A 23,181-nucleotide genomic window follows, 5' to 3' on the forward strand; every position below is an offset into this window, starting at 1 on the left:
GACTAACCAATAAGTAGCAACTTTTCCTTCATTAATAAGATCTTGTACAGATCCTTAAGCATGAGATAATTATTAATATCATTTCCTATGTTCTTTTGATAATTGCAAAAGCACGATCATCTCTCCATGAAGGAGGTTTAACCTAGGGTGATAAGGTCTTGCATTATTGGGTCGCATAAAAGTCTTAAGATTCACGTCATCAGAATAGACTAAAGGAGTAATCTTAAGCTTACGCTTAGAGGGTCACGCGAACTTGGGTAGTAAGCAATCTTAGTCATTTTATAAAGATGGAAGATCAGGCAGTTGACTTTGGATAGACTAGTCAATGAGATCAAGGTGCATAAGGGATAGAAAAGTGGAAGATTCTACATTGTTAATATGAAAGGGGTAATATCTAGTAATAAGAAACTTAGGACCTATAAGGAAATCTTCAAAGTTAGCTAAATTGGAATAAGCCCTTACAATATCAGCCTAATCCACTAAATCAATTTGAGAATCCAACTTCTCAAACCCTACAAAAGACTCATCAACTACATTGGTTTAATTAGTATAGGCATGTACATCAACTACCCCCACTTTATGAGATGTGACATAAAGAGCATCTTGCTCATATTCATTTGAGTCAAAATTTTGGTCATGAACTATAAGGAGAGTAATATTCCTTGATTTATTCTCTATTAGGATCCTCAACATCCAAGTCACCAAACTCGGATTATATAGAAGTGAAAGCCTCACCATTATGATCTTTATGTAGCTCATTTTCTCCCTAAAGAATGGATTCAGAAGGGATAAAATCTTCCTTTGCAATTGTAGTAGCCATGGGCTAAATATCATCTTCTAAATTACTAGTTGTAGGGGGTTCTTGATCATAAATAAGAAGATTGTCATTAACACCATATCTTGAGCCAATAATGTCTTTTCTTGTATGCCCATTGGTATGAATTGTGAGTTCAAAAAGAACATATTTAGTGTCTATAAAAGGTCCATGTTGAGGATAACCCATCTTTTCAAAAAATGGTGTAAGATTATGCAGCAAAAATATGTTGACAATGAGGATGCAAAAAGAGTAATTATTATTTCAGATCCTTCCAAAGGTTCGGCTATTTGGAACTTCATGAAAAGATTAATGGAATTAGATAAGGATCTACACAATGATATTATGTAAGCAATGGATTGTACATGTAGGTGAATGGGATGTAAATGACGTAAACCCTATGATGTTCTTTATACTTAATATAGATTACAATATAATAATTTATAAGTGTAAGTGAACACATAATAATGTGGGGTTAGAATTGAAAAAATAAATTATAATATCACACTTAGTAAGAAGGATATTAAATACACATAAGTTGAAACATAAAAATAATTAGTAACTTAAATAATTCCACATGCACAAAGAATGCAGAGGTAGCATAAATAGTTATAGATGAAGCATGCATGATAAAATAAGGTACATTTTAATCCCACAATAATAGATTACAAACCTGGTAGATCTTTTTTTTTTTCTTCCGAAAATCACTTTTTTTTATGAAATATAATTTTTAATCCTTGAATGGTCTCATTTAAAAGTATTAATGACTAAGTGACACTTCTATAAGTAATATATAGATACCATTTCATATGTTTCATTATGATAAGTAACATTTATTTGCCTAGAGGACATTTTTGTAATCAAAATTTTTATAAAGAACATTTTGAAATGTAGCTTATACAATTACAAGTGATAATGAATAAGTGACACTTCTATAACTAACATATGGATAGGATGTCTTAAGTGACATTATGATAAGTAACATTTATCTGCGTAGGTGACATTTTCATAATTGAAACTTTGGAGCACCATTTTTGATAAGTGACAGTGATACTGCTTAAGTGACACTATTATAAGTAATATATGTACAAGATGCTATAACTGACATTGTTATAAGTAACATTTATTTGTATAGGTGACATTTTCGTTATCAAAATATTCATAGGAAATTAATTTATAGAATGTCATAAATGATGACTCGACGGAGTTGATATATAAACGATGTTTATTTGCAAAAGTGACATTATGAAAAATAACATTTATTTGTCTTGGTGACATTTTCATCAAAAAATTTATACGTAACATTCATTTGGAAATGTGAAACTTTGGAGCAACATTTTTTATAAGTGACAGTGATACAATTATAAGCGATACTGATTAAGTGACACTCGAATAAGTAACATATGTACAAGATATCATAACTGACGTTTGTATAAGTAACATTTATTTGAATAGGTGACATTTTTCATAATCAAAATATTCGTAAGCGATTAATTTATAGAATGTCATAAGTGATTACTCAACTAAGTTGACATCATTACAGTTTGACATTTTTCATTGACTTGGTGATGAGTTGGAAGACTTGTCATCACGTGCTATTCTACATATTGGAATTATACAATTACAAGCGATATTGACTAAGTGACACTTCTATAAGTAACATATAGATAGGATGTTGTAAGTAACATAATGGTAAGTAACATTTCTTGGCCTAGGTGACATTTTCATAATCAAATTTTTATAACTAACATATTAAAATGTGGTTTATTCAAGTCTCGTTTAAATGTCATAAGCGACATTTGTATAAGTAACATTCATTTGGAAATGTGAAACTTTGAAGCATCATTTTTGATAAGTGACAGTGATACAATTATATGCGATATTTGTTAAGTGATGATGTTATACATCGACGAGATAAACTTGCACCAAAATCTCTCTATTTTCCCTACTTTCAATGTGTTTACTTCTACTCTTTGCCATTTCTTCAAAATTTGTCAATTACCTAAGCCTGTATTTTAATTGCAATTAATTTTGTTCATGTACATTTGTCAACAAAATGTATAAGTTTTATGAGATGTAGATTTAATTTTGTCTCACATCTTATTTATTTCGTTGTTGGAGAAATTTATTGCCCATTATTTGAATCTCAGATTTGTGAGGTTTACAAAATGATTAAACATCATTGTGGGTAAAGAGAAAATTGGTTGAATAGCGATGTGGATAAACAATAGTGTAGGTAGCCAACGTATTGGGTAAATAGCAATGTCGATAAACAATGGCATTTGTAAACTACAAATTGGGTAAACAATAGTGTATGATCAGAGAGTTGATTTGAGGATTGGTTTCACACATGTTGTGTTGTTAGCATGCTGATGAAGAAAACCCCAATTTACTTTTTTGCTAGCCGAGGGTGATGTGCTACATTGAAGAGATAAACTTGCACCAGAATCTCCCTATTTTCCCTAGTTTCAATGTGTTTACTTCTCCTCTTTGCCATTTCCTGAAAATATGCCAATTATCTAAGCTTGTATTTTAATTGTAATAGTGTGGGTATGTGCAGGATCATGGTCAACCAAACTATGCTCTTAAATGGCAATAAAAAATCAAAAAATCAGGGTTATGTCAACTTGATGTACAATTTTCTACTTGTTATTAACTTTATATCAAAAATTTGAGAGAAACAAATCTCTAGAAAATTGAATCTAGTTTCTAAACTACTAGGACTTATCTCAAAAAAATAAAAATTGATTGGTCAAAATTTTGAATTATAATGCAATATTACAAAATGTTTAGAACAAAACTAAGAAGTAGATGTATGTCTGACCACCTTAATCAAAATCAAATGATAATATTTTTTAATAATATTCTAGATATAAATAGTAGACTCATGCCTGGATGCGAAACATATTTTTGGGTAATTTTATTCTAAATAAATAATAAATAATGAATTTTTGACTTTAGTATTTTTGGAATATAAAAAACTCTCGTGTCTGACCACCTTAACTAATTCAAAACTCTACAAAATTTATTTTTTATTTTTTTCTTTATAGTAGAAGAAACATAGAATGTGATGCATCTTTTGGATTTAAAAAATGTTGTACCATTTGAAAGTTATAATTGTTTTTCAAGTAGTATGTCAGTTAGCACTTTATATGTAACTCCATTAGAAAATAAGTAATAATTACTTACTAAGCTCATGATTTAACAAACTTTACATTTATAGAAAGACAAGAACATTATTAAGAAACCCTTTTCATTTCATCAAATTTTGGTGAAAAAAAAGTTGTCAGCTACATGTTTGAAGTAAAAATCACATAAAAATAGGCCAAAATCACATTTTAAGGATGTTTTAAAAGTTCACCATATAGTTTTGGTATCAAAAGATATAGTAGACCTTATAAAGATATGAATTGTTTTCATTTAGTATTAGGGTGGGTGGGAAAAAAGTTGGAACATATTTTGAAATGGTTTGAGATATTTTAGAACTACAGATTTTTCAAATTGCCACTTTTTGGTACACCATGATCTTGCACATACCCGTGTATTAGATCCATAGTAAAAGAAATGTGCAAGCAATGGTCATATTTTGGTCAAACCTACAAGGTCTTATTGCAAAAGGTTGTCAGAGGCATGTTCATGTTTATTGGAGGGAAGTTAATACAAAGAAGTTCAAGCTTAGATTTATTTTAACAAACTATGGTTGCTCTTTGTTTTCCCACACAAGGAAACCCTAGCTTTACTCTTCTCCTTGCCCTGCAAACTATTGTTAACCTTTGATGTTCCCCCTGAAGAATGGAGAGACAGTTGAATAGTTTTGGGTTTGTGGGAAATAATGTAGATATTTTGGAATGTGTCATTTTCCCTTCATGCAACTGGAAGTGAGATGAGTTTTAGTTCCTACGTTTTCTTCTTCTTGATAGTATAGTGTCCATTAGAAAATAGTGAGCTTCATGAAAATTTTGTGAAGTTTCATAGGTTTTGTTCATAGGCTCATTTCCAAAATTAAATGTCTATATTTGCAAAGCCTCGAGAATTAAATGCATAGGCACATAAGACAACAGTAAGGACCTCAAGGAAGATGCAAATAAAATAAGAGTAACTCAGTATATGAGCAACTTAAAGAGCAGGAAGTAATGTATATCTTAGTCAAAAGGTGTTGATAGTAATTTCAGTCAATTAGGAATATCATGCATTCATCCCATCATGGATATAACACTAAAAAAAGCATGAATGACAATTAGTTTTCTTTGAAAATGGTGATAATGTGAAGAGCAATGGATGAATGAATGAAAGGGTTGTTCCTTCATGCTTGAAGCATGCTACAATCAATGTATATATAAAGATATTAGGCACATGGTCATCATGATATAGGCCATATTTTCTTTCATACTTTTTATAGGTCATTTATATAATGAAGACATGATTTCATGATAATTATTGAAGATGGTAGTGTGATATCAAAAGGACATCATAGATTGTGCTTAAAAGATATAGAAATAGTCAGGAAAATAGTGAAGTACAGGTGGAGACTAGGGTTTCGTAGCTATGGTACACACAAATTCTACACCAAAATTGTTGTAGATGTCTCATACATCAGTTTTAATGCATGTTCAATCACATTTCTAAAAAATGATTGACTTTTATTAGCTATACCTTGCACTTGTTCTTGGGGCAAGTGCTAGTTAGCCTATTATTAGTGCGATATGCAGTGAGACTATTTTTCTTTTTTTGAAAACTCTAGCTATCATCCATATTTTGATGTGGCTTGTCGTTGATGGTATGAAAAACCTGTTGAATCATCTCTGGTTGGCGTCGATAGTTTGATAGAGTTTTCCATCGATGGTATAACAAACCCATCGAATCATCTCTGGCTGACATCAATAGTTCAACATTTCAAATTAGTTGTTTGACATCGCCATGTTGACTTTTGATGTCTAAGTGTCAAAATTTTGACCACCCACACATTGAAAAATAGGTCCAAATTTACTAGTGGCATGAGTAAACAACATGCATGGTAAATAACATATATGAGTAAAAAGCATATTTCAATGACCTACTCATTTAGAGCATAATGAATAGAGGTGGTTGTCCACCTTCTCCATTATTTGTTTTAAGTAATAAATAATGTTTTCTCATAATCAGCATTATAGTGCTTATGTTACTGATGCCTTGTGCAGTCTTCATCTTCCCTTCAACCGTGCAAGCTTCTTATCTATTTTTAAAATTTCATATCTTTAGATTTCAAATGGAAGCTAGAGACTGTTAGAGAATATAACTGACCTATATTAGATTATGTGAATTGACAAAAGTAAAACCCTAGTTTCCTCTGTGTTGCAAGGGAAGTGGAAGAATGGATCGAATAAACACCTTCCAACACCTTGTTAGGGTTACACATAAAAGCAAAACACAAATGTGTGGAAAAACCAATAAAGTATGTTTATTCCAATATAGACCAACTGAGATAATTTCCTTACAATATGTCAGACATAAGGTCTACCTAGTTGCAACTATTTACAATAGAATTACAATCAATGAGCTTAAAATCTCTTCATTTATAAGCCAAATTTGCTTTACCTAGCTCCTTTTCATCTCCCTCCTAAACTATATCCTAGTTATCAAATATAGCCATTAGGACCAAAGTTCGACTGATAGATACATTTAATGCAAAATATAGGGTCCTACCCTAAAGGGGAAATCATTGACCATATGATTTAGCAAATAAATATTTGTCTACACATAATCCAAGAAGAGATCCCTAAAGCCATGAAATGTTGTGTAACCCAAGAAACATCGTCGAAGCAAATTTCCACACGTGACTCAATATGTTAGGAGGGAAAATACCTTTAGAAAAGATGAAGGATGACTTTACAATGAGATGGAATTAAGTTCCACGAACATAGGATAAGGATCCATGATAGGTCCACATTAAGAACCCAACTGGGCGGGAAGAAGTAACATAAACAATAAGGGCTATCCTGCAAATAACATACTGGAATAGAACTAAAAGAAATATTTTGGTTGATGCAAGATTACCCATGAATCCATGATGCTCATCCATCACTCTAACTATGTTCTCCTTTATGTGTTGACATCCTCATAACCCTTTAGGGCTTGTTTGGCAATGGGAATACAAATGGAATAGGCATATGTATATTCCAAAAAAATTTAATTCTTTGTTTGGATGCACCAAATTGAAATTGGAATAGAAAAAAAAATTAGAATACGTATTCCAATTTTGGCCCAAAAATGAGGATTTGGTAATCCACCTAAATAGATGGAATAAGAATATGTATTCCTATTCCAATTTTTTTAAATTTTAGAAAACATAAATTTTTGAGTCCGTGTATTCCGCATCAAATTTTGGATGAACCAAACAAGAACAAGAATACGTAACCCCATTCTCTATTCGAGAATAAGTATCCCAGAATAGGTATTCCTATTCCTATTTCTATATTCTTGCAACCAAACGGGTTCTATATCTCAAGGATGTATTCCACTACATTCAAGATGAAATAAAATTGTCTCTAACTATCAAGGGAGACTTGAACTCTTTGGAAATATCATTTCAAAGCTTTCACTAACTCTTAGAGTGCATGATTGACCTATATCAAATGGTCTGAAGTGATGAATGTAAAACGCTAGCTTCCTCTAATTGCTTTCTCCTTCCCATGTTGACATCCTTATATCCCTTCATATATCAAGGATGTATTCCACTATGTTCAAGAGGAGATCAGACTGTCTCTGACTATCAATTGTGACTTGTAGTGGTTTTTTAGCTACATTGTAATCCAGATCGCAAGGATTATTCATCTATTGCATTTATTATAAATGTTCCTCACTTTAATTTCATTTTTGTATATAAATTTACTCGTAATATTATTAATAATTATCTCATATATCTATATAAGATAATATACTATTTAATTATATTTTAATCATATCAATAATACATCACATTATGTTATTAAGCCGATAGGCTTCTCATGCGCAGTCACTGTCTTCCTGCCTCCTTGTAAGCTGTCTAACCTCACCCATCTCTAGGAACACGCGCTATTGCTGGCTGGCCTAAAATTATATGGCACTTATGAATGAATTTTGTGGCACTTATGAATGACCATGAAAATGTAAATTTGGCCAAAGGTAAATAAAGGGTTTCTCGGCATTTGAATGGGTAAGGTCATCCTCATTTTGCATTCTGTTTGAATGCCACTTGATGGTCATCTCTGAAGATGCTTGCATTGTTTGTTACACTTTAAAATCATACATTGTGGTTCAAAAATGCTTGTTCGAGAATCTTCCAACACTTGGGACTGTGTAATTTCCTGTTCCCCTTCCACAGACATAGACAACAGCAGGTTCCCCTTCCACACTGTACAACAGGTAATTTCTTGCTCCATACATTGTGGTTGAGAAATGCTTGTTCGAGACCCTTGTGTAATATTCAAACTTTTCTCATTCCTTTTCTTCGTGAATCTCTGAAATCTGTTTGGAATTTTATTTAATGTTGCCACTAGCTAAAATGTGATGTTTGAATATTTTCTAGCGGGTGTTCTTTCCTAATGACAATTGGTGAGAAAACCCTCGGATTCAGCCAACATTAATCTCTTGGCCACTAAGATGACTCTTCAATTGTGAGCAATGCATATTGTTCGATGTCCTTCTGACCTAGGGTTCTAACAGATGGTTCAATTTTGGGCCTACAAGGAGCCCATTTATTCATAGAGATTGTAAAATCTGATGTTTCTTGTACACTTGGACTGTGTAAATTATAAAGGAAGCAGCAATTCTATTGCAAACACCATTTCATGCTTTCCTCTATTTTCAGAGCCCTGTTATCTATAATAATAACTTAAATCTCTTACAATTAACTGTTAATAAATAACCATTAGTATTCTACCACTTTCTTGAATAAAATTAAAGTAGAATGTAGGAGCAACAAAGTTGTACATTTCTATTGACTGTGAAGGTGTAGCATATCTTTATTCAAATACGTCTACAGACAAGATTAATACTGATTTTTTAAGCCACACCCCACCGCATTTTGGTGCCTGACAGTTGATCATATGAATAATAGAAGGAGTTTCGGTATAGGCTTTCCATGTTGTTGCTATACTCGAAAACAACTTTTTTCGACATGCCATTTAGACATCTCAACCTTGTGGTTCAGCAAATAATCATGCAGTAAGATAATGTAGTTCTGGTACTTCTACCTCCCATTTATCCTACAATTGCTATACCATGATCCACAAGATGCAAAGATTGTCATCTCCCATCTTACATTGGAACACAACTTCTCTGCCCAGTTTGCATAACAGTGATTTTGCACACAAATGGTACCAGCCCATAAAATGTGCTACAAGCTCTTGCTATGGTCAGTATGTGTAGCTTTCCTTTCTATTACAGAGAGTAAGAAGCTTCTAGAATTGTGAGTCAATTTTGCATATTCACCTTCTGATTGAAACTAAAATGACAACTTCTCGTGTGCATGTGTGTCATTTTCATTACACTTTCCAAGGAGTCAGACCAATGATAATAATAATTTCATAATTATTTAGGGAATTTCAATGAGAAGATAACAAAGTCGAGCAAGATTAATATTGAATAGTGTTCACCACTTACATTTACGAAGTGTGGAATAGTGACCTTTGGCTTTAATTTAAATTAATTCTTTTGCAACAAGGGGTTATGACAGACCAAGTATGACTTGTAGGTGATTCTGAAGGAAGAGAACCCAAATGAGAGTGTAATGTGCCCAATTAGAAATTGCCTTGAATCTTGCCCTTGCCAAGTCTACTGGCTTGCTCTTTTTAGTAATTGTGGAATCCATTTTGAAGTTGAATGATTTTTGGAAGGATTCCTTGTGCTTCCTCCAGGTTTGATACAGTAATTAGTTGCTGGATTTGTCCCTTGCTGCCCGAATTCAGGTACAGATCCGTACAGGTCCGGATTCGTCATTGGGTTCGGTTCGGGTCTAGGCTGGGTCCTTAGTTTTGACTGTGGATTTGTTCGGGTCCTTGCTGAAGTGAACCCAGATGAACCCACAGCAAACCCAGGGCTAAAACAACATTAAAGAGTGTTTTTTTAACTGTTTTCTTATGCAACTCTCAAAGGAACTTAATAAAAATGTCAAAGGATTACTAAATTGCATTAGGATTACTAAATTGAATGTTCAATTATGCAATTCTTCATGCATATGTGAAGTATAAAGTTTCTATCTACGTCATTCAACAATAATTTTGGCTCTTACTGTACCCAGTTTTTAATATATTATCAATCATTCAAAACTGCTGACTAGATTATCAGATTGAATACATATGCTTCTTAGCAGTAGGCTTTAATTTCTTCTTGCATTTCTTAAATTTTTCTTCTTCTAGAATCAAGAAATCTATGTACTATTTCTCTAAGAGTGAGTAGTGGCTGTTTGTTGAATCAATAGGGAACATTTGTTGATATGGTTTGTAAAATTTGATTTGTATGGGAATCACTTTTCTTTCACATTATAGAACACTTACTTCATGTCAATGGTTGTAGTTTCCAAATGGAATTTGATGGTTTGTTGTTTGATTTGTATTTTTTAGTTATGCAAGGTGCTCAAAGTGAATTAACAACAATGAATGGTATCCTAGGGAGGCAATGTATTTTTCCAATATTTAAAATCTTGTAAAAGCTGAAGTCAATGTTTTAGACAGTATTTTTTTGTTATTTTGATAAGAGAATCCTTCACCATTGATGAGGAAAATGTCAATGATATAGATGAGGATGAAGCCATTGATCCTTCATATTTTGATGACCCATTTGACCCTTGGAAGGGCATTTGCATCTTTGATAAACTATGTTTAAACATTTTTCATTGACTCATTGAGTCATTTTTGATTTATCACCATGTTTCAAACTTTATTAAGTCATAATTTATTATCTATCAATCTGATGAAGTAGTCTATGTTTTGAAATTTCATATTGCATTTTAGGAATTTAATGTATGATTTTATTTACAACATTAACATAGATTAATGAGTGAGTATTTAATGTTTATCTTTGACATTTGACATTGATCAAATACTATGAAATGACTTAGTTTTACCTTTACAACTATGTGATTTTATTTTATTTTTGCCTATATATATATATATTATGTGACTGTTCGTGGTTTGTCCTTGTGTTCGCAATGACCTTTTCTGATCTGAATTTGTGTTGTCTCTCTGACTACTATGGATGGCTTGAATCGTTTATTTTCTATCACTTTCTCTCAAGGTGCTCTTCCCCTTTTGCATCTTCTTATTTTCCAAAAAGTCACAACTCTCAAATCACACAAAACTGCACAGGGATTCAAAAATACCTAGAAACTCTTCTTCTACCATGAATTTCAAACAACAGTAACCTCTGTAATTGTCTCCAACGTGGGTTTCCAAGATCTACAAACACTCAGCCTGCGAGTGGTAGAAGCATCCTCAACATCCACCCATTTTCACATAAATACCATCCTCTTTAACGTTCCTATGATTCGAATCCGCGACCATCTACTTCCCCTATTAACACTCAACCACGGTAAGCGGGTACATGTAAGTCAAGATGGGAAGAATTCTGCAATTCCTTTTGGAACTCTGTCTATTATTACCATTGTTTTTGTGAAAGAGAAGAAGAGGTGCCACGTCAGACGTTGTCAGAGCAGAGTTTAGCTTGTTCATGTGAAGCATCGTGTACAGGTGGCCCATCTGAAGCTCTTCCTCAGCTGCCAGCCTAGCAGCCCTCTTTCCCGCCTTTCTATAGCTTGCATGGTTAACAAACTGTTGAGAATTCGCCAGCATGAGCTCTGTGGCCTTTACAGACCTTCTGAACTCTTGAACATTGCCATTTTGTGGCACACCTTTTACAATCTGTGAAGAAACACATGAAATGTAATTGCCCATTTGGGAAATGAAATGGATTGAATTGAAATGATAGCTCAAAAAATATAATTTGCCCATTTGGGAATGAAATGAAATGCGTTCAATTGAATGGAATGGAAGGTGAAGACCAAACCATTATAAATACTAGGCACTTCATTATGAACGAGACATTCATTTTGTGGGATTTTGGGAGAAAACTTTAAGATCGAGAAGAGAAAGATTAAATTTTGGGAAGGGAAAAGCTGTGCAATATAATTTTGGAAGATGAAAATAAAGTAGTACATAGATTTTTGGAAGATAAAGAGTTTAGAAAAATGTTGGAAGAAAGGTTTTAAGCTAACATTTTCTTCATTATTTTGAATGTATTTTATTTTTTTGCAGTATTATTTGCTAAAGGTAAAGATTTACTGTAAATGCAATAAAATTTTGATAGGATGAAGAGTACAAGATCTAATTTAAGTGGGATATATAGGCTATGTCAATATCATACATCTCATCTACATTAGCCTGCATGTAAATCTTATAAATAACCATTTACTCTTATCTATATAAGTCTTATGTTTTAATATTGTTCTCAATCTCAAGTTCTATTTGCAAGAGATGTATGTCACAAATAATAAAGAAATGAAATATAGTGTATTTATCATCATGCTTATGATTACATGTTAAGTGTGCTTGATTTGAAGAAGCACTAGAATGATGATCTCATGGGAAATTTTGGATTCCATTCATTCTAATGATAGATTGAATCTTATGAGTCAATACTCATGAAACATGGGTCAATGAGTTTGACTTAAAAGCTATGTAGTTGAGTCTTGATTAGAATATCATAATTTGAATTGCTATGGAAAAGATGTCCTACTTATCAATTGATGAAGTTAAGCGACATTCTAATGAATGGTTAATAAGAAACATCACTTGTTGAATGTTTTGTAAATATGTTTGGAATAAAAGTGAGCTTAGTCTTGGAGGAAACAAAAAAAGTTAGCAAGAATACAATTTCCAACGCATTTAAATGAGAATACAATTTCCAATGCATTTAAATGCTTGTATTTTTTTATGGTGATTTGCAAAAATCAAATAAATACACGTGTAACTTTAAATCATCCAAAATAATTTTTTTTTAAAAAGAAACAAACAAACTTTAAATCATCCAAAATGATGCTAATTATATAGAGACTTACCTTATGCAATAATGCATGTTCTAAGATATTTAATTTGTTAAACTTTCTTATGTAATGTTAAGCTTCATTAAACACCTATCGGTGTATTCCTTGCACCTCCTTTGGGTGCAAGTGCTAGTTATATAAATATTTAATATTTTTAACATGTATAATTGCTAGGCCTCATTCAGGGAGGGCTCATGACAGATCGCACATGAGACTTAACTTGTCGTTTACGATGATAATCATGAGCATGTCACTTACATTTACTCATACTAGATATTTTTGGTGGAATATGATCATTTACCATAAAGTCCTGAATTCCTTTCTCTACACATTGGCATATTTAACAAAAAGTTTTACCATCTTCAGCATCTTGTGTTGTTGCCGCTGTATTTTATTCTTGTAATGGTGTGGAGGTGTAGTTTGTGTTATTTAGATGGAAGTTTTCTAGATACAAAGGCAGGGTCGAACTCTGACACTGTGACAGTTGGTATCAGAGCTATTTAAACTTGAGTGTTGCGACCAATCTTGTTTTAAAATCTGAGGAGTTGGCGATTAGCTTTGGTGGTGTTTGACGAGCTGATCTAGTTTGAGGGCTAAGAGAAGTGGTGAGATTTTTGTAATCAAAATTTTTATAAGTAACATTTTAAAATGTAGCTTATACAATTACAAGCGATATTGATTAAGTGAAACTTCTATAACTAACATAGGGATAGGATGTCATAAGTGACATTATGATTTATAGTGTTAGGTGACATTTTCATAATTTAAATTTTTATAACTAACATTTTAAAATGTAGTTCATTCTAAGTGTCGTTTAAATGTCATAAGTGACATTTGTATAAGTAACATTCATTTGGAAATGTGAAACTTTGGGGCACCATTTTTTATAAGTGATAGTGATACAATTATAAGGGATATTGATTAAGTGACACTAGTATAAGTAACATAAGTACAAGATGTCATAACCGACATTATGACAAATAACATTTATTTGTGTGGGTGACATTTCCATTGAATTTTTTATAAGTAACATTCTAAAATGTTGTTTATTCAAGTGTCGTTTAAATGTCATAAGGGACATTTTTATAAGTAACATTCATTTGGAAATGTGAAACTATGGAGCACCATTTTTTATAAGTGACAGTGATACAATTATAAGTGATACTAACCGAGTGACACTAGTATAAGTAACATATCTACAAGATGTCATAATCGACATGTGTATAAGTAACATTTTTTGCATAGGTGACATTATGAAAAATAAAATTTATTTGTTTGGGTGACATTTTCATCGATTTTTATTATAAGTAACATTCTAAAATGTTTTTTATTCAAGTGCCATTTAAATTTCATAAGCGACATTTTTATAAGTAAAATTCATTTGGAAATGTGAAACTTTGGAGAACCATTTTTTTTAAAGTGACAATGATACAATTATAAGTGATATTGCTTAAATGACACTAGTATAATTAACATATGTACAAGATGTCATAAGCGACATTTGTATAAGTAACATTTATTTGCATAGGTGACATTTTCATAATCAAAATATTCGTAAGGGATTGATTTATAGAATTTCATAAGTGATGACTCAACGGAGTTGACATCATTACAGTTTGACATTTTGCATTAACTTGGTGATGAGTTGGTAGACTTGTTATCAAGTGTTATTCTGCATATTGGAATTATAAAATTACAAGCGATATTGACTAAGTGACACTTCTATAAGTAACATATGGATAGGATGTAATAAGGGACATGACTTTGTGAAGCATGTGTTCTGCCATGTTCATGTTTCATTTGTACTTCAAAACTACTCTGCTAAGAAGACTCAATACTCTTCCTTCTGCCATGTTCGTGTTTCTTTCACATTCTCTTGAGAGCTACAATTGCTTTAATGGAACATATCCTAGAGGAGATGAATCTTGAGTTTGAACACTTTGGTTTTGATCAGATGGATTGGATATGATAATACCCCTTTCACTAAGTTCTTATTAGAGAAGGTGCTTATAGGAGACCAGAGCAGTCTAATAGTTGTGATGTCTTATTCTGTGGCCTGAAAGCTACGACAAGATATCCCATACTATGGCCTAAAAGCTGTGATGAGGTATGCCATTATCTGCATTTGTTGGTCTTGCTATTGATAATGGTATACATTCTTATAGCCTCCCAAGTCACATATGTGTATTTGGCAAACCTTTGGGCATCTATTTTTATGGTTTTTGGCAATTATGATTTTCAAACACAAATGAAAAACTTGAGTACCATTCCATTCAATTTTTCCTCTTTGTAAAGCTTTATCATGACATCTATTCGCAAAATTGTTATAGCAGAAGATTTCCCTATAGGTTAGAAAAAGATGACAATCACAATCTTACTTCACATTACATAACCTTTTTTGAAGAAGATAACAAAGAACTTAGTCACTTACATAAACTTGCATTGCATATTGAATTCCAAATCTATCGTACTTAGGTTAGAAAAGTGTTGATAGACAATGATGCAAGGTTAGTTATTGTTTCCTTTAACGTTGTTCAACAATTGGGTCTCTCTAAATTTGCTATTAAGGCATTACCTTTACTCGTTCTAAAAACCTCCAATTTCTCAATTTTTACAATCACCTTGTCACAATCATCTTTTTAATTAAATTAACCAATGTTCTTTGCAATATTTTTCTCACACTTATTGTATATCATCTAGCTTCATTTTCCCATAATATGATACTTTTCAACATGTTTGACCATGATATGTTTGATATTAGTTGTGTGAAAGATTTGAACCATGATAAAAAAACCATATTCCATATTAATATGATTTCCAACATCTACAGATAGTACGATTTCCATTAATAGTATATTTATGATTTGGTCTATTACAATCAAGATTGTTGTGGAGATTTGAACTTTGTGGCCTAATAATATTTCATTCAACATCATTAGAAAAGAAAAAGAAGCTCACCTACAATTCCTATCATAATAAGTCTAGGTGTTTGAAGTTTATTTTAAACCCACTTTTAAGTACACCACTTTAATTTGTTCCCTTCAATTTACGATCATTATTGTTGCTTATCAATTATAACATGTTGCCTTTTACAAGTTCACACTTGCTAATCAAAAAGAAGAAACACAAAATATTTGTAAATATTAATACTACATTCCTTGTGTGTCTCCATGTATTTGATTTCTATTATTATAACATTGATTCATCTAAAATTAATACTATCAAGACTGCTTTCTACAATGATACTATTTGTAAATCTACATTTACTTTATTATGTAAAACTTAATTATTTTTTCAAATCACCTATTGACATACCCCTCTTTTGAATGCATGTATTAGTTAACATGGTTACATCTTTCGTAGCTATATGCACTGACCTCCATTTAAATTTCAAAAATTTCAAAATGGAAAATGTGTAGATTTAATCCATAGAACATGGAGTGCTTGTCGCTAAATAATCAAGATGCTCGGGGCTAAAGATACAACGGTATGTGAAATCTTGATTTATTGTTATTTCTCCTAGTAATATTGATGCATCGGGATTCATTGGTTATCACTGTTATTTCTCATAGTAATATTGATTATATTATTCATCATCTTTTGCTAATTTATACAAACTATTAGATTCATGAATTTTTATTATTATTACCAACGATGTCAATATGAATTTGTAATATTCTATCATTCAATTAGCTTATCAATTATTAGATTGTTCATTTACCATATTAGATAATTAATTCTCTCCACAATTCTTAATGCGATTGTCAACCTTATGTCTTATATGGAGATTAGTCTTTGCCTTTAATCGATGCTCCTTTTTATTAATACATTTCTATATTTACAAACTCTTGATCGCTACATTTTACTAAACATGTAGCAGGCACACTGTCCTCAAGATGATGAGGCCACTTCAAGTATCCAGGCACACAATGATAGTGTGGGTGTCCATGTTGAGGTAATTATTATATATATATATTTGGTCTTTTACTTTCATATACCACATTAGATAATTAATTCTCTCCACCATTCTTATGCGATTGTCAACCTTATGTCTTATATGGAGATTAGTCTTTGCCTTTAATCGATGCTCCTTTTTATTAATACATTTCTATATTTACAATATATATATATATATATTTGGTCTTTTACTTTCATATACCACATTAGATAATTAATTCTCTCCACCATTCTTATGCGATTGTCAACCTTATGTCTTATATGGAGATTAGTCTTTGCCTTTAATCGATGCTCCTTTTTATTAATACATTTCTATATTTAAAAACTCTTGATTGCTGAATTTTACTAAACATGTAGCAGGCACATTGTCCTCAAGATGATGAGAGCACCACTTCGACTATCCAGGCTCACAATGATAGTGCGGGTGTCCATGCTGAGGTTATATATATATCTGTGTGTGTATTTTCTTTTTCTTTCAATGCCCTTTATTTATGTGGATTTGTTTGTTCATATTTTTGATGGCTACATAATTGATCACGATCGTATAAGAGGAGTGAATTATTATTACATTTCGGGTGACTGTTTTCTCAAGATTGCGAATGGAAAGAAAGGAAAAAATTTTGGGCATTATTCCAAGTATAACCTGCACCAACAAGAGGTGCATAAGCTCCCACCTATTAATCCTGTGAGGAATGTTCAATGCAGAACTATCATAGAAACTGAACAACCTGGCCCTTCTGTCATTGCAACTGAACAACCTGGCCCTTCTTTCATAGCAACTGAACAACTTTGCCCTTCTAGGGAGACCACAATACCTTATGAAAGAAGAGTTACGAAAAACCCTAAATACAAAGTAGAACAAGGGAATAGAACACAAAAAAATTGTATCTTGTTGAGGTATGCTAAAATGGAAGGGAAGGCTAATAAAGAGGATCTATCTGAGGAAGGGAAGGGAAAAGCTGAGCAAGTGTACCAGGAATACCTTGACAAGAAAAAAACAAAAGTATGTAATTTCTACAGTGTTTCCCTTAAATAACCTTTTGTATGTTGAAGTCTTATGGTACCTTGTAAAGGAAATTCCTAGGGTGACGGTCTAAGCTTGTTCTAGGAGTTTGGATGAGTTGTTTTTTGTCAATTAATACTAAAATTGCCCAGATTTCAATGCCCCATTGAAATGCACCAGGGTTGATGTAAGATGAAACCAAATGGAACAATGTTAAGCATTAGAATAGCCAAAATACAGTCATAGGTAAACAGGAAACAATAGATTATATTGTTTTTCTTCAAAAATAGAATTACCATTTCATTGATTCACAGAGGCAATTTATTCTTGAGAACAACCTTCCTTAACCACCTTCAACTACAATTCAATTAACTGTTGTTTATGTCAAGTTTCCATAATTGACAACTCTTTTTGTGAAGTTGACAACTTTATGCAACTTTTGAAGATTGTTGCCCCATTCTAGCTCAAAATCATCCTAAACATACCAAAATTGTCTAAAAAGCCTTATAACATGGATTTCACCTATATTGGACATCTTTGGTGACCTTGAGCTATGGTTGACCATATTGGACTATCTAGGACAAATGGCTTGAAATGATTACAAATAGTCCTTAGGACCTTATTATATCCTCAACAAGACACCAAAATAGGAACAAATACAAAAAACCTTCACGAGCCATTAGATTCACTAAGTGCTTCTGCACCACACACTCAGGGGAGGAGAGATCTCAAGTCCCATTTGAGATGAGGTTTTGAACAGAGGTGATATTTTTCCTGATATCTTCTTCAGTCATCCAAACAACATCTCACATGGGAGACCCTGCCATCCTACCAGGTGCTCGTTATAGAATTTTTTTTCTAGTTCTTTTCACCTCCCTTGTGTTCAAAATGCTATCAAGTTTGACCAATTTAGGTGGTGGCAAGTCTTTCAGCCATTCTTCATCAAGAATATCTTCATTTTGACCTGTACTTACAACCACAGAGCTTTTAAAAGGATGCAAATTAGAAGCATTGAAAATAGACGAGATAGCAACTCCTTGTGGGAGTTCTATCTCATAAGCATTATCCCATATTTTTGTAGCATTGTACACAACCCAATCTTCTTCATAATAGGCAGTACTAATAGTTAGATATGAATTTAGGGTCACTCTCTGAAATAATAATGAGTGGAGACTTTGTTTCCTTACTACCCTATTGAAGAACATACCTGCAATGTGAGAGGCACCATTTGTGCAATTCCAAGGTATAAAGTGGGCCATCTTACTAAACCTGTCCACCACCACAAAAACACAATGAAGCCCTCTTTGGGTTCTTAGTAGCCCTAGTGCAAAATCCATGTTCAAAATCTGCCAAGGCCTATTTGGGATTGGTAAGGGTTGATATAAACCTCTATTTGATGTGGAATCCTTGGCTCTTTGGCAAATAGTACAAGTTTCAACAAACTGTCCAATATCCACATTTATCCTAGGCCAAAAATAAATTCTTCTTACCTACTCTAGCATCTTATCAACCCTAAAATGGCATCCAAGACTTGCACAATGCTTTTGTTTTATCAAATTCTGGCACATAGAACATTTAAGCATGCACAATTGACCCCCCTTGAATAAAAAACCATTTTGTAGCATATAATCAGCATATTAACTTTGAAAAACATCTGAAGATTAAATACAAATAGCAAATGGGCCTTTGAAGTCATCATCACCATGATACATACCTTTAAGTGCCTCTATACACACACTTTGTAGGTGTATTTCTTGTACCAATATATATCTTCTACTAAGGGCATCCACAACTCTATTTTCTTATTCCTTCTTGTGTTTTATGGAGATGTTGTAAACTTGCAAGTACTCAACCCATTTTCTATGTCTGTGATTCAACTTGTCCTTGTCATTCAAGAAACTAAGTGCATGGTTGACAGTAGATACAATAAATTCCTTTTATAATAAGTAATGCCTCCATTTCCTAAGGCTTTGAACCATAGCATAAAGTTCTTTTTCAAAGGAAGAATATTTCTTTTTAGCCTCATTTAGTTTTTCAATAAAAATTGCAACTGGCCTTCCTTCTTGGCACATATTGCTTAATCAATAGCATCGCATTCTATGGTAAATACTTTGTAAAAATCAGGTTATATGGTAAGTACTTTGTAAAAATCAGGTTATGTGAGTACAGGCAGTTGTGATAGCCTCATTTTCTTTCATCAAGTATTCAAAACCCTCATTTGTTTCATTGGTCCATTTAAACTTATCTCTTTTGTCTTCTTTGATGGTATCATTTTTTCTACCCTTTCCTCACCATGGCTACTTGTTTTTCAACTTATCATGTGTCTTACTTGCTTCTTGGAAGCACTCCCAATTGCCCTGAAAGTGATTAGGCTTATCTTATCCTATATGTTGAATCTTAGGCCATTCAATTACCTAACTATATTTTTGCTTCCATTATCCTCGTGACAACACCTAATATAGTGTTACAAAGTAGAGTGTATGGTAGTTTCCAATTATCCCCTCCAATATATTGTTTTAATTATATGTTGTATGCTTTCCACTTTTTCAAATCCCATTTCATTCTAACAATTCCTCTACTGAAAAGGTACATCTGAAGCAATACCTGAGGGCTCTCAAAGCAACAATGAGGAGGAGATGGGCAAGCTCAACTAGGCCATTTGTAACATTTCTTCTTTTGATCAGGATATAGTAATTCTAGTTATCCTTTCCACTATATTGGTTTAATTTTATGTTATATGCTTTCCATTTCTTCAAATCTAATTTCATTGTAACAATTCCTCTGTTGAAAGGCTGCATCTGAAGCAATACATACTGGCTATCAAAGAAGCAATGAGGAGGAGGTGGGTGAGCTCAACCAAGACATGTTTAATGTTGCTTCTGTTGCTCAGAATACCATAACACATCTCCACTCATACCAATCTTTATGTCTTTTATGATATTTGCACATTTATTATAGTATGCTTTATGCTTTTTATTTTCTCAAATCACATTTCATTCTACAATCTCTCTATTGGAAGCTCTCATCCCAAGTACTTCTTGTTAATAATATATTATATCACGATTTATATCATTACTTTGTTAAATATAGTTAAGATAACTGCCAAAACAAATTCATAAGCCACTACCCAATAATAAATCAAGGGCCCAATAATGATGAACACTTGATAGAGGTAGAACACAATGGTATGAAACCTGATACAAGCAAGACATTAAAATCATTGATAATATGAAGCCTGACCATTATAAGTTGGTCAATAATATGCTCTCTCCACTATCAATAATTCTGATGCATGACAGAGGTGTAAGTATACGTATATGTATGCACATGTCAATATGGATATATGTACGTATGCTTATATCTCTATGGTGTATAGCAGACAATGGAAGATTGAGTGGTATACTGGAATGACACATCTTTATATAGGCAATCAAACAGAGACATCAAACTTGCCAATACCATCAGTACTAGGAGATTGGATGCTGTCAACCATGGAAGGCAGAGTTCAATGAAAAAATAAGCCACAATAATAGCATACACATGCTTGATAGTTAATAGGCACCTCCATTTTTTGATGTGTCCTGCTCCATGTGATATTGAGAGCATGTGAAGGACAAAATGATGGACAATTGACTGTAAAATTGTTTGAATGAAGAATTGAATGACAATTGACTACAAAAGCCTTGAAGCATGACCATTATAAGTTGGTCAATAATATGCTCTCTCCATTTTCAATAATTCTGATGCATGATAGAGCTGTAAATATACATATATGTATGCACATGTCAATAAGGATATATGTACGTATGCTTATATCTCTGTGGTGCATAGCAGACAGTGGAAGATTGAGTGGTATACTGGAGTGATGCATCTTTATATGGGCAATCAAACAGAGACATCAAACTTGTCAATACCATCAGTACTAGGAGATTGGATTCCGTCAACCATGGAAGGAAAAGTTCAATGAAAAAGTAAGTCATGATAACAACATACACATGCTCAACAGTCAATAAGAACCTCTATTTTTTGAGGTGTCCTACTCCATGTGATATCGAGAGCATGTGAAGGATGAAATGATGGACAATTGACTATAAAATTGTTTGAATGAATAATTGAATGACAATTGACTGCAAAAGCCTTGAAGCCTGACCATTATAAGTTGGTCAATAATATGCTCTCTCCACTATCAATAATTTTGATGCATGACAGAGGTGTAAATATACTTATATGTATGCACATGTCAATATGGATATATGTACGTATGCTTATATCTGTATGGTGCATAGCAGACAGTGGAAGATTGAGTTGTATACTAGAACGACGCATCTTTATATAGGCAGTGGCAATGTCCTCCATGTGAGGGAGGTAGTAATTCAAAGAAAAATGGCAATGTCCTTAAACAATAAAAATGTTGAAGTCCACACATCTTGGGAGTCAAGTGATCAAGATGATGAGAGTGACAGGCAGAACTCTATTGCCAAGAGGCCGAAACAATAGAAACAAAAGTTAATCTTAGTTTCACTTGCTCAAGAAGAATCTGTGGCTTATGCTTCAGAGAAAAAGATTCAGTTTCACTTATGCAAATAAATGTTACTTATAAAGATGTCGGTTATAACATCTTGTACATATGTTACTTATACCAGGGTCACTTAATCAGTATCACTGTCACTTATAAAAAATGGTCATGACGATTGCAATATCCATTGTTATCTTGCACAAATCCAACACTTGTCACAAAATATTGAAATAAAAGTCCACTGTCTACCCCTAAATACATGTATATATACACAAAAAATTAAGAAATATGCAAACAAACTCATTTGCAAAAAGTAATCCATGCTGCAAGTCATTATTCTCATTGACCAATTCCTTTATTGATTTGATTATTAAACAGTTTGATGTAAAAATCCATGTAAGCATAGAGAAATTTGCCAGGATGGCAGAAGCGGAGGGCTTCATTTCTGTTGAAGATGTGAAATATTTTCCATTAGCACTGGTGAAGTTACTACAATAATTTCAAAGAGATCTCAAAACATATCATCCTGGTAAAATGACAAAGGAACAATGGTAATTTGTAAGAGCAAAAGCACTGAAATTAATATCCAGCAAACTAGAGGCATCTCAAGAACCTAGAGAGACTTCAAAGATTTCCTCTAAGGGGAGTTCAAATGTGTTGTGCCAATATGAAAAAGATTTAAATAATGATCCTCAGTAGCGAGGTTCATTTAGGTAATGCAAATATGAATTATAAAATTACTGGTATATATGATATTATATTAGCATTGCAACCATAGACAAATGACTGATGTTTTGTGTATGTGATGTTATATTAGTATTGCAAACAAATAACTG

The sequence above is a fragment of the Cupressus sempervirens genome, chromosome 7, assembly GCF_028749045.1.
Source record: "Cupressus sempervirens isolate cs-2001-9-10 chromosome 7, ASM2874904v1, whole genome shotgun sequence".
In the NCBI taxonomy this organism is placed as follows: domain Eukaryota; kingdom Viridiplantae; phylum Streptophyta; class Pinopsida; order Cupressales; family Cupressaceae; genus Cupressus; species Cupressus sempervirens.